Consider the following 14435-nt stretch of genomic DNA (forward strand, 5'->3'; position numbering starts at 1 on the left):
ACTATAATTTAGCAAGAGATACTGAAAAATAGTCAGATATCCGAATCCATTCTAAAAGTCGAAGTTAGTATATATGAGATAAATGTCTTATATCATTATATCTATACCGCCAAATTACAACTTTTAAACAAATGATACATAATTTTAAAAAATAATTATATAATTACACAGAGTTGAAATCCGGTCTTTAATACATTTGATGATTTTAATAATTGCTAGATTTTAATTTGATACAATGGTTTAAGTTTAATTTTGGTTTAAAAATTGGTGAATAGATTAAAGTGAGTTTTGATTTAATATTGATGAAGAATGTTATAAAATTTATTAGCTTTATTTCAATTATAAAAAACTTATAAACAAAATTTCTAATCACAAAAATATATCACTGATAAGTGTTTGAATCTCTTGAATGCGATGTACAATAATATATTTAAATTATAAATTTTATAAATTTTAAAACATTTTTTGTAAGGTTTTATTTGTCAGAAGGAGTCTATTGAAAAATTCAAGCAAATCATCAGTTTTGAAACATTTTATATCATTTTCTCTTCATCTTTTTATTTCTTGTTTTAATATTTTTCTTTATAGCTAATATGTATTTTGTATTTATCTTTTTCTATAATCATCAAAGCCTACAATATTTAAAAAAAAAATATATATATATATATAAAACAAGAAAAAAAACATTATAATCAAATATTTTAACTATTACACAAAATTAGTTGAAATAAATTGGAAAACAACATCAACAATAATAACAAGATCAAGTAAATTACTGTTTAAAAATAAAAACTATTGAATATCCTAATTATAATTAGTCTCTTTATATATATATATATATATATATATATATATATATATATATATATATATATATATATATATATATATATATATATATATATATATATATATATTCATAACGGCGGCGAATGTGGCTAGAATCATGTGGCATGTGGTGTCGCCACATGACAAGATCGCTGACGATGCGGAGGAGATTGTTCAACATTGTATCTCGGTATTCATTAGCCTGATAACTGCTGAAGCTAACGAACATTGTCAGAGCGACGATAGGTAATCTTGCTCCAACGACTTCAAAGAGGTCTTCCGGGAATTTTCCCCATATCTTTGGTGACATTTCATTAGACGAACACAATGTCAACTTATTTCTACTTACTTTCCTAGTAGGAGTTTCGTCGGACTCCATCATTTTCAAGGTTAATATTTTTGATTCTATCATCATCACCCTTCTCTACGAGCATGAGCACCGATGACATTCTATGGGCCATGGCCAACCAAGCTAGGGTTTGTTAATGGACCTTCATTAACAAAAGAATAAAAAAATTATTAAGAAATCAACCAAATAAGTGATCTAATAAAACTAATGATTGAATGAAAACTTACCTGAATACACCCAAAGCCCTATAGTTCTATATAAACCTTCATAGATATCAACTTCTTTAGCAGCTACTTCGTATTTGAATCTTGGCATAACTGGTTCATTAAAAAATTTGAGAGAGAAGACGGCTAGGGAGTAAAAGAAAATGTTATTTAGGGTTCAATCACTACTGTGAAGTTTTCCTTTGGGCTGTGTCCTTTTATAAACAAATCACTCTATGGCTAATTAATTTGTTATATTGTTTAATATTATAATATATTTATCTTACATTTTTTAATATTTTATAATATAAAATCTATTTTTGTTTATTTGTAAAATTTTATTTTAATAATATTAAATATTTTGTATCAAATTATAGATAAGTCATTAAAATATTGTTCATTAATATTTTATTTTAAAAAATAATTAAAAATATTGCTACTTTAAAAATTATATATTAAAAAATTACTAAAATTATGTTGAGATAACGATGAATATATTTAATATTACTAAAATTATGTTAGGATACGAAGAATTTATTTAATATTATTAAAATTATGTTAAGATAACGATGAATATATAAAGTCATGATTTATTAAAGTAGAATTGACTATTTCACTAATATTTAGAATTTTTCAACAAGTAATTAATAATGTGATATAATTTATAATTATATTATTACTTTATTTTTTTATAAAATTAAATACAAATTAGATAATTGTTATTGTCATTTTATATTAATTTTAGTTTAAATAGTTATATTTTAATGATTAAATTATATTTAATATTTGTTTATGTATAACAAATAACACATTATTTCAAATTACTTTAATAACTTATTTTTCAAAGAGTAATTATTATTGTTACAAATAAATAATTATAAAAACTAATATAATTAAGTTTAGAATATATATATATATATATATATATATATATATAACACCAAAAAAAGAATAATGTATTTTTTTTTTAATATGAAACATAAATAATAATTTTTACTCTAATAATAATTTTTCAATTTTCAATTAACATTTATACATAAAATCTATAATTACGTAAATAACTCTTAAAACTTTAGTTTAAAATCATTTAATATTTATTACATAGTAATATTTATATATTTTTTCTTAAATTAATTAAAATTATTGCATAAAATGGATGGTAAGAACAAATATTAGTTACTTCTTAATTGATGAAAATGTATTATGTTGATAGAACTCTTAAGATGCCAATATACTAAAAACTATATTTTGATAGATGATTGATCCAAATGATATAATTAGCTCTTAGAAATATTTTCCTTTTCATTATTATTGTTATGAAATTATAAGTTAATTAGTAAATAATAGTATTTATTTATTTTTAAGTAATATATGGATATTAATTAAAATATGCATATCTTAACCAAGAATAAAATATTTATTTTTATTTTATTATTAAATCTAAATTTCATAAATTATTTAAATTATGAAAATTAAAATTATTTAATAATACTATAAATAATATCATTAAAAAATATGTAATAAAATTAAAATTAAAAAGTAACAAAACATTCAAATTTATATCATCATTTTAGTTGAGAAAAAAATGACTTTTTATTCAAAAACTATATATATATAAAATATACACAACTAATATAATTTTTTATACTTCATACTAAAAATATAAAAATATATATAACTTATTAAAACTCTTTTTTTTTTTAAATAATAATATCCGTGCCTAAATTAACAAATGTCATGATTTAAATTTTAAAAAAAAATTATTAAATTAAAATTTTAAGTCATTACTTTGAGCGCCCTAATAGTTTCCTGAATTATAGAAAAATAAATAAAATAAGAACTCTTTATATACAAGTTTTTTTAATCTTTAAATTATATAATATCATTATAAAATTAAATTATTATTATTTTATTAAACTATAATATAAATAGTAAATAATATTAGTTATTTAATATAATCTGATTATAAAAATTAACATTACTACAATTACATAAAATTAATCAAGAATAATTATAATAAATTTATATAATTACATTAATATACCAACAATAAGATTTCATCCATTATCAAAATTCATTTATTTTTATAAACCACCAATTAAGATCAATATGAAAACATCTACACCTATATAACAACATAAAAAAAAAATAATGATGACATTTACACTCATTCAATAATATTTGGGCTGAGCCCTAAAAATCAAAGATGACAACATATATGGCTATATAACAACCGTTAAAATATTGAAGATGGCTTCTCCTAGGTACATACCAGAAAATATAAGTAGGGTGGACTTAAAATAAAATAAAATAATATTTTTTTTTGTTGAATTAACTAAAAAATTAAGAAAAATATGAGATTTAAAAATAACAATGCATTAGCCGTAGTAAAATATTGTTATTATTATTAAAATATTAGTATATGTTTTTAAGTATATAGATGATGTTAATTATTTTTTTAAAATTAGTTATTTATTATAAATATTATTTGGACATAAAATTAATAAACACCCTTTAAAATATATACAATTACCTAAAAAAAACTATATCTAAATAATTAAACTTTAATATATATATATATATATATATATATATATATATATATATATATATATATTAATAATAATCAAAACATATCCGAGTTTGTTTTTTTCGAAATTTTTACCTAAAATTTTTCACATTTTACTTTATTTATCTCATTATTTCTTTTATCCATTAAATATTAAGATACTCTTTATTTAATATATTTTATTATATCTTTATATTTTATATATTTAAAAAATTTAAATCTATCTTTTTATCTAATGTATTTAAAAGATAAAATGATTAATAAATTTTTAAAAACTAATTTAAAAATAAATAAACTTTTCATATAAATCTCAGCTAAAACAAAAGTCAAACAAACTTCCACTGAAAACTCTTATAAAAATTAAGTCTCCCTCTCTCAAAAATTCTAATACATTCTAATAATATGTTCTTTCCATAATTGATGCTTTATATATAAAAATAACTAAAAATTTGGGGTGCCCTTAGGGTCGGCCCTAGGTAAGACCAACAAGACCTTGGGCTAGGGCAGTCCACTTTCCAGGGCAGTTCAATTATTAAAATTAATAAGATATTTTTATTAAATTTGTTATAATTTAAAATAAAAAGTGTTGCAGCTTAGTGTTGAAAGATAAGTATTTAAAATGTTTTGTGGATCATGAATTCAAATCTCTTTTAAAGCTATTTTTTTAATCATTTTTAAAATAAACTTAGGACAACAATATTTTCGATCTTTTTTTTACCCGAGGAAAATGTTTTGTTGATCATGAGTTCAAATCTCATTTAAAGCTATTTTTTTAATCCATTTTTAAAATAGATTTAAGGCAACAATATTTTCGATTTTTTTTTACCCGAGGCTGGGGTAGCCCAAATCTCAAGCGTACGTACGTCCCTGGCTTCTACGGTTATGTAACAATGGGTTAAAGATAGAAGATGATGATATTGCAACTATGCAACTAATGTTAAAGATTGAAGATGTGATATCTACAATTATTCCATTAATGGTAATGATCGAGGCTGACGACATCTACGACTATGCAACCATTACTAAAGATCGGAGATGACGACAACTGCATATATGAAACCACAACTAAAGATGTAAGATGAAAACATATGCTGTTATGCAACCATAGCTAAATAGAGAAGATGATGACATCTACGGCTATGAACAACCGCTAAAGATCGAAGGTGGTGACATTTACATCTATGCAACTCAATAAAGATCGAAGATGACAACATCTATGCCTATTAAACATCACTTTTCATTTCACATGACTTATATATATTCGTGTCTACTTGTTTGATGTTCAATTTTTTCAATAAACCAACACTCTTATCAGATCTATCAAAAATAAATTTTCTTTACTCTACCACTTAAGTTGACCTCTTGAGACATGAAAATTCCTTGAACAAAATATGAAATTCAAACAAAAAAAATGTTATTTTTGAAAATTACGAGATTGTATGTTCTTGAATTACTTACACATAAATAAAAGAATCGTCACAATTGGAGTTGAAACGAAAAAATCATGAACAATATTGAAAATCATTTTCAAATAATTCATACACACGACTTCACCCAATCACGTCTCTCTTAGGACGCATCATTCAGCTTCATCTGCTCCATAGATGAATATGACGTTCAAGAACGTGTCACTCCTCAAGCCATCTCAGCCAAAGGATTAGTTGGTCAATCCGACTGGGGAAGGGATCTACTTTACCTTATTATGTGTCCAATCATGTGCCTTAACCTTTAATATCATTTCTCTCTCGTCTTCTTATGCCGTTAAGTCAACCAATTTCCAAAATAACTTAGTTTACTTCAACTATAATTTATTCATTTATTCTTAAACTAACATACTTTATTGTTCAAATTCAGTTTTTTTTAATTACTTAATTAATATATTTCGCTTTGTGTTGAAACGAGAGATGATGATTATGAGTGTCATGTTAGTTCTCTTTTATTCCATAATTTTTTTTACTAATATATTTATATTTAAAATTATTATATATATATATATAGATTATTATTTTTTTTATAAATATGATTTATATATTTAAATTATTATTTTTATAAATTTGATGTTTATATTTAAATTATTATTTTATAAATGGCCCAATTCGAAAATTCCCAAAATTTGACTTAAAAACAGTTTTTAGAAATTGATCTTTGTAGAGGTTGATTGATCATGATTAGAGTTAGGACTTTTGTTTCCCATAATTATATGAACTAACTGTAACTTACCTATCATGATTCCATGATCTGTATCAAAAGTTATAAGACCTGCAACTTTTGACCAATTCAAGAACACTCGGTTCTTGAGGACCGAGTCTTGTGGGACTGGGACCGATAAACAGGATCGAGAATCCTCGGTCCTAACCAAAACCTAGGACCGAGAAAATTACCTAGGACCGAGGAACCTAGACCGAGTTTTCTGACCTAGGATCGATGTTCTTGAGTTTGACCGAGGATCACAACCGATGCTCTTAAGCTAGGACCAAAGATTAGGACTGGATTTTCTAACCTAGGACTGAATACTCCCTTTAGCCTAGGATTGATGTTTCTAACCTAGGACCATGCATTCTTTAACCCTAGGATTAAGAACATCTTAACCCTAGGACCAAAGCATCATACCCATAAACTTGACCTAGGACCGAGCCACCCAAGTCTAGGACCGAGTAGTACGAGTTCGTGACCGAGCCTCCCGAACCTAGGACCGAGCTCTCCGGTTCCTCGACCAAGCGACCCGAGCCCTAATCTAGACCATCCCAGTTTAGAACGAGCCCATCCAAACCTAATTCGACCAAACCAGATCCAAACCCTAGGACTTTGGTCCTAGAGGCCTGTTTGGTTCCAATTTTCAAAATCCAAAATTATTTTTATAGTTTTGAAACTCGAATCCATTTTAAAATCATCTCGGAAGGTCATAAAATGATATTTAAATATTTTCGGGATATATCTTATACCAACATTTTGGCTAAGACCCCGTTTTGAATTTATTTTTAAATTCTAACACATTTTTAATATTTTTCAGGGTTTTTACACAATTTTATATCAACACAATCGTAGGTACCCTTTTAAATAATTTTGTACAATTATATACGTAATTTTAATTTATCCTTGTTATTAACCCCAGACTACTAACTGAAGAAAATAAATGCTATAAATAAATTTTATGATAGCCAAATTGTTAGGATCGAAGACAACAATAGAAGGGGGGTTGAATACTGTTTTATTTTTTACTTGAATGCGATTTTTATCCTATTAAGGATTGCAAATCTGTTTATATTCTTGGAATAATCGTAACAAGCTCTTGAATGGTTTCAAGTGCGGAAAATACTTGCAGGATTTGAAGCGAAAGATATAAGAATGAATGGATCAATGAAAAGAGAACTCAAGATTTTATGGATGTTCAGTTATAAAAACTCATACGTCACCCCTTCTTCCGTTTCCAGAAGGATTCTACTACAAGACTTTGATTTATATAGACGCTACTGGAACCCACTTAGATCATAAGTCTTAGCACTTGCCTGTTTAAATTTCTAGTTCTCACACTATCTTGTTAAATAGACGACTATTTGTTCAACTTACACAAGTAAAATGATTATCGAATGATTATCGTATATCGTTTCGTGTATGCTTAACATAGTTACTTGCAAAGAACGAAAGAGCTAGAGAAAGAGCCTAAGAGCTTCACCATTGTTCTCTGATGCTTTTTTATATACTTGAGGCATGACAACGGTCGAATCCATTTTGTCGATACGTGGCAACGGTACGTTTGTCGTATGCCTGGCGTACGGGATTTTAGTAGGTAGGGAAATGGAATATTGGTGTACCATTTTGCATGTCAGAGTAGAGAGATGGTTGTAGATTGTATCGTATTGCAACATATGAGTACTCAGCTACTTGACTTAGCTAATAAGAATTTAGCTGATGTGGAACTCAGCTGATAGCGAGCTCTATTAATTATCAACTCTGTTGATGAGCTACTCTACTGATATCGAGCTCTACTGATGAGCTACTCTACTGATAGCAAGTTGTTTTGATGATCAGCTCTACTGATGAACTACTCTGCTGATAACGAGCTCTCCTGATGTGCTACTCTACTGATATTGAACTCAGATGTTGATCAACGCAGTTGCTAGCGAACTATATTGTTTGAGCAACTCTGCTACCAGCGAACTCTGTTGTTTGAGAGACTCTACTATCAACGAACTCTGTTGTTTGAGCAACTTTACTGTCATCGAGTCTTCAAAACCATGTGTGTTAATTTTAATTATCCTAAGTTCATTTTAATCAATTAAAATATTTTTCATAATTTAACGATTTCTCCCTTTTTGATTTAAAAGTTTTCCCCTTTAACTTAATTTAACATTAACTTTTGTTTATAAAATAAAATTGTGCTTATGCGATTGAAGCTTGATTATATAATTAATCAAATTGAAGCTTGATTATATTTTATCCTTAAGAAACTAAACACAATCCTATACTTAGAAATTAAACCCAATACATATACACATCCTCACATCGAAACACAATCCATACAAAAATTCTAATTATAATCAAACACAAACTTTTATACATCCTTATTAATTAAACACAAACTTATACTTATAAATTCAATCACAATCCATATACTTAGAAATTGACACACAATTCATATGCTTAGATAATGAAACAAGATTCACATACTTAGAAATTAAAACACCACTTAGAATAGGGAAAAATAAATTAGTGAAAAAGACCATTACGGAGAGTATTTGAGATAATCTTTCAGTATTTGGTGCAAAAACCGACAGATTACCAATTTCTTTCGACTTTGGCCTTAACTATCCAAAAATTCTCAAAGTGCTTGGAGGTCCAATATCAATAGAATTGGGTAACTCTTTCGGGTTTGCTATTAAATACCGAAAGATTCAATTCAAATCTTTCGGTATCTGATCCCTTCAAATATTGTGCGGAATGCAAGAAAGTGATGAACAATGAAAGTTAAAAAAACAGATGAAGAGAGATTTCTTATTGTAAAAGGAAAAAGACTACGACTATAAAATTCAGAAAACAAGAAAACGTAAATACTAGCTTAATTAAGATTAACTGTAAAAAAAATGTGATGTAACGTAATTAATATAAACCACGGATAATCAATGGTTGATATTAATTCTTATACTAAAGGAAGATCGTTACAAATTTCCACTTTGCCTTAGTATCACCCAACAAGAAGAACCTGATCAAACTACTTCCAACTGTCAACATTTAACAAGTCCAAATAATGCGTGAATTTGTTAAGTGGGATCGGCTTCGTGAACATGTCTGGAGGATTATGATGCGTGTTGATCTTCTTCAATTTTATTATCCTCTCAGTACGAAGAAAATGATAACGGACATCAATATGTTTGGTTATATCATGATGCACTTGATCTTTGGCCAAACAAATGGAACTTAATATCACAAAAAACAATTGCCTGATCATGATGTATACTAAGGTCACTGATTAATCCTTTCAATCATATACCTCCTTGGATGCTTCAGTTAGCGCCATATACTCAGCCTCGGTAGTGGACAACATCATTAGTCGACTGTAATGTTGCCTTCCAACTAACCATAGAGTCACCAAGAGTGTAAACATAACTAGTCATTATCTTCTACCATCAATATCTGCAGCATAATCTGAGTCCGAATAACCAGTACGAGACACTAGTTATTACTCCCATAAATGAGACAAACATCGGATGTGCCTCTCATATAGCGAAATATTCGCTTTATCGCTTGCTAGTGCTCCTTACCAAGTCAAGACATAAACCTGCTAATAACCCTAACTGAATACACAATATCAGGTCTAGTGCATACCTGGGCATACATTAAACTACCCACCGCACTAGCATACGGTACATGAGACATAGGGGTGTTCATCGGTTCGGTTTTCGGGTTTTCGAGTTCCTCGGTTAAGTTTATTCGAATTTTTATATTTTTTAGCTAATTCGAAAACCGAACTGAATTCGAATAAATTTTAAGTAAAGTGAACCGAATTTGATATTTAGTTCGAATTTTGAATTCAAACCAATTTTTTTATTTATTTATTGAAACTAGCATAACTCAAAATAAATTGCACCAGCCAAGAATTGAACCCGAATCTATACCGTGGTAGAGTACCTTTCTACCAATAGACCACTAGTGCTTTTGTTATATTCTTTTTTATTATTAAATCTTGAGTTCAAAATATTCTAATTTGATTATTTTGAACTTTTTCTTAAACTAAGTTTGAAAAAATAAATAATAAAAAAATGAATTCGGTTTTCGGTTTGGTTTTCGAATTGAAACCCAAACTCCAAAACCAATTCGAAAACCGTATTTGAATTCGAATTGGTTTGAAATTCGATTCGAAAACTGAAAATGAAATTCGAATTCGGTTTATTTGAATTCAGTGAATTCAAATTCGGTTAGATATTCGGTTCAGACCAAATATTGAACACCCTAATGAGACATGTATAACTTCTCAGCTTCAAAGTAGGGTGCGAATATAGACAAATGATCGGTAACAGTTGCAGGAGTAGTGAGAGCCTTTACTGTACTCATCCCAAAATAAGACAACACTTTTAATATAACTCTTCTGTGAAAGAAATAACTTATTTTGAACTCGATCTCTTACTATTTAATGCCTAAAATTTTTCGTGCTCCACCTAGATCTTTCATATCAAACTCGGAACTGAGAAAGTCTTTTAGCTTTTGAATCTCCGACATTTTCTTGGCTGCGATTAACATGTCGTCTACATACTGGAGTAAATAAATCAAAGAACCATGTAATATAAAATAAAAACAATAATCATCAACTAAAAAAATCTAAAGATAATAAAAGCATACAACGATAAAGAGAGCAACCCACACATGCAATTTTAATTTAAAATTGAATTACAAAGAAGAGGGAGATCAAGATCCTTAAAAATTGTCTTGCAATCTTAAAAAAGTCCAATTGAATTGAAATCCAAAACCAAATTTAGACATCACTAACAAGATGGAGTTTCAGCTTTGGAAGGGGTAGAAAATTAAAGATGGAGGCTATGTGTTTTTGCTTGTAGAAGAGGAAAAAATAAAGTTAAATTAAGTGTCTATTGACCTAAACAAGGGTGGGGATATTTGTATTGGAAATTGGGTTAAAACCTATCCAAGTCCAAGCACATTTACTCCTTAATTATTGCTTGGCCATATCTTGATTGACCATGTCTAAGTTGTTGGCTAACGACTTATACCCTTGATTTTATACCCTTGATTGATCTGCATGGTCTAAGTTTTTGGTTGACAACTTAAGCAATGATTTTTGTTCAAAATTCAAATTTCCCTCGATTTGAACAGCACATAGCCCTCTTTTGACTTCAACTTGAGCAAATTTTGGAGTTGATTGCAGCCCTACTTGGATCCTCGGTAGGGCTCTCGGTCAGATCCAACTATATTTTTGTGTTTTTCAAATTCACCCTTTTGATTCATCAAACCTACAAAATTAAAAAAATGCTAATCAATTAATTAATTATAAAATATGTATAAATAACAAACTAATTAAAAGCAAAAAAAGCAGACCAGATCTTCTGCTACCGAATTCTCCATTCCCCTGTTCCGGACCAATCATAATGCAGGATTATTATTTTATTATTAAATTAAGTTTTGTCTTAGAATGAAGAGAGAGACCCGAACCCGGATATAATTATGGGCCATTCCCTTGTTCTGGACCAATCATAATGCAGTATTATTATTGTTAGAAAAATTAAGTAAGTTAATTTTTAAACCGGCCACACATTATAATTTTTGAATATTTATTCTAAATAATCAAAAAGGGAGAAATTGTTAGAAAAATTAAGTGAGTTAATTTTAAACCGGCCACACATTACAAGTTTTGAATATTTATTCTAAATAATCGAAAAGGAAGAAATTGTTAGAAAAATTAAGTAAGTTAATTTTAAACGGCCAGAGAACTAAATTAATCTCAACTTTCGTGTGCAGGAACAGATCAAGTCACTGGCTGGAGACCGCATAAACCGGCTGGAGAATATACCAAAGTAATCCGGCTCCAGATGATCAAGTCATGATCAAGAGGAACCGACTTCAACATCTCAACCAGACCGACTAGCAAGAAGGTTCTTAATCCCAGCCGGACCATATTACGAGAAGATCAACCGGAAACTTCGAAATACAAGATGACGTAATATGACGAAATAGATGCTTCATGGGAAATGCAAGAAGATAAGATCCGGATCAGAAGCATGCGATAAAAACAATGATGATCTGCTTATCCCAAGATCCAAATCAGACAGCCGAAAGGTGCATGTCTGACACGTGTCCAAAACTTCAAGCCGCTCACGTCATCAATACCTGACCGGTATATGCATGCTTGCCAAGTGTCAGAAAGATGAAACGTGCACGCAACATCTCTGAACCGGCGTGGTTTCAAACTGACCAATCCTACGGTGACAGAAGAAGATGACCGTTAGGATATCATTTTCTATAAAAGGAAGACGAAGAGTTTTTATTAAATACGGTTCTGAAAATCTTAAGAGAGAGAAAGAAATCTCACGCGCGATCCTAAATAGTTGTTTCATTTACCGAAAGCATTGTTGTTGTATTGAATTACTGTATTACATCATAGTGAAAGTGGTATAACCGGCGAGTAGTGAGTTAGGCTCGTCCGGCATTGTGTGAGTGTTGTAACATTCAATGTTAGTGGAGATCCTTCTCATAATCTGAGAAGAAGGGGTGACGTAGGAAGGTTTGCTCCAAACATCCATAAAAAATCTTGTCTCGTGTCTTTTTCTTTATTTCCGCTCACTCACTTAAAACCGAACTATTACTAACCAAAAAATAATCCTTAATCAAAACCGGTCCATTCATATTCCTTAACCGATTCCTTACAAACATCATCCAAACCTTGCGTGTTTCTTCAAACTGAAATAGACATTTCCGCCCTTGAACTCGGTTCAAGAGTCTGTAACAGTTTGCGTAGTGCTAAGAACGGTTGTAGTCTCTAACTGGACTATCACCAATCAGAGTGTGTGTTGTGTTGTGTAAGCGGTCAACCCTTCCAAAACCGGAACCCCGGTCCTCCAAGGGCGACCCCGATCCTAACAATTATTTTATTATTAAATTAAGTTTTATCTTAAAATGAAGAGAGAGACCCGAACCCGGATATAATTATGGGTGCACTTAATTCATGTAAAATCAAGTTTGAGAAACACATCACAAAGGAAGGTAAAAAATATTTCATATCAGGAAACTATTTAGTGAACCTTGCTTCACTTCACTTCACTCCACTACTCAATGTAAATATATAATGCCTTTAATTTATATATAAATTCACTTACTACTTCATGTAAAACCAAAATCTAAAAAACAATACAAAATAAAATATATTACTTATTTTACAGTCTATATAATTATATATTATATAAATATATATAACAATATATTTATAAAGTTATTTGTGATATATTTAAATTAATTTGTATGAATTATTTTATAATTTATATAATTATATATTAAATATATATTATATATTTAAGCACATTTAAAAATAAATTTGTAAAAAGAATATTTAAAAATTTATTTGTAAGATATTTAAGTGAATTTATTTTAATTATTTTAATTATTTTATATTTTATATAATTATATATTAAATATATATATATATATATTTAATATATATATACACTGGTAAAAAATCGACATTTACCGACGGTTTTTACCGAAGGTTTTATAAAACTCTCCTAAATACTCCCGAGAGGAACAAATCTTTCGGTATTAAAAATAGATTCCGAGAGGAGTGTAAAACCTTCGGTTTTACTAATTAGTACCGAAAGTTCTTTGTAAAACTTTCGGTTTTTACCTTCCCAAAAAATCAAAAATAATTCTAAGTGTTGGATGTGGGTTAATTGCGAAGGTTTTGCAATTCCTGAGATTTTTAATTGCGAAGGTTATTCAAAGAACTTTCGGTTTTACCTTTTTTGAAATTCGTGTTTGCGAAGGTTTTCCAATAAACCTTCGGTTTTGACTCATCCCAAAACAATTAAAATAATTTTAAGTTTGGTATTGGTTATTTCCGAAGGGTTTTCAATAAACCTTCTGTCTAATATCAAAACCGAAAGTAATCTGAAAACCTTCGGTAACTACCTCTATAAATACAAACCCTAACCCTTCTCTTTTTCATTCGACTCTCTCCTTTCTCTCTCTTCCGCGCCGCAGCCGCCTCCTACACCGACGCTTCTCTTCTTCGTCTTCTCGCGTTCAGGTTAAATTGATTTGTTTTTTTTTTGTTATTTATTATTAGATTTAGATTTCTTATCATGTAGTTTATATTCGGATTGGATATTTAGGATTGGATTGAGATCAGATCGGATTGAGTTCGGATTGTATTAGGATTATTCAAATTATCCAAACTATCTAAATAAAACTATATTTTTAAATTTATTTTTCTTTAAATTAAATTTCATCTCAATATAATATATATTTTACTTATCATCACTTTGACAAC

The sequence above is a fragment of the Impatiens glandulifera genome, chromosome 1 (assembly GCF_907164915.1).
Source record: "Impatiens glandulifera chromosome 1, dImpGla2.1, whole genome shotgun sequence".
Classification (NCBI taxonomy): Eukaryota; Viridiplantae; Streptophyta; class Magnoliopsida; order Ericales; family Balsaminaceae; genus Impatiens; species Impatiens glandulifera.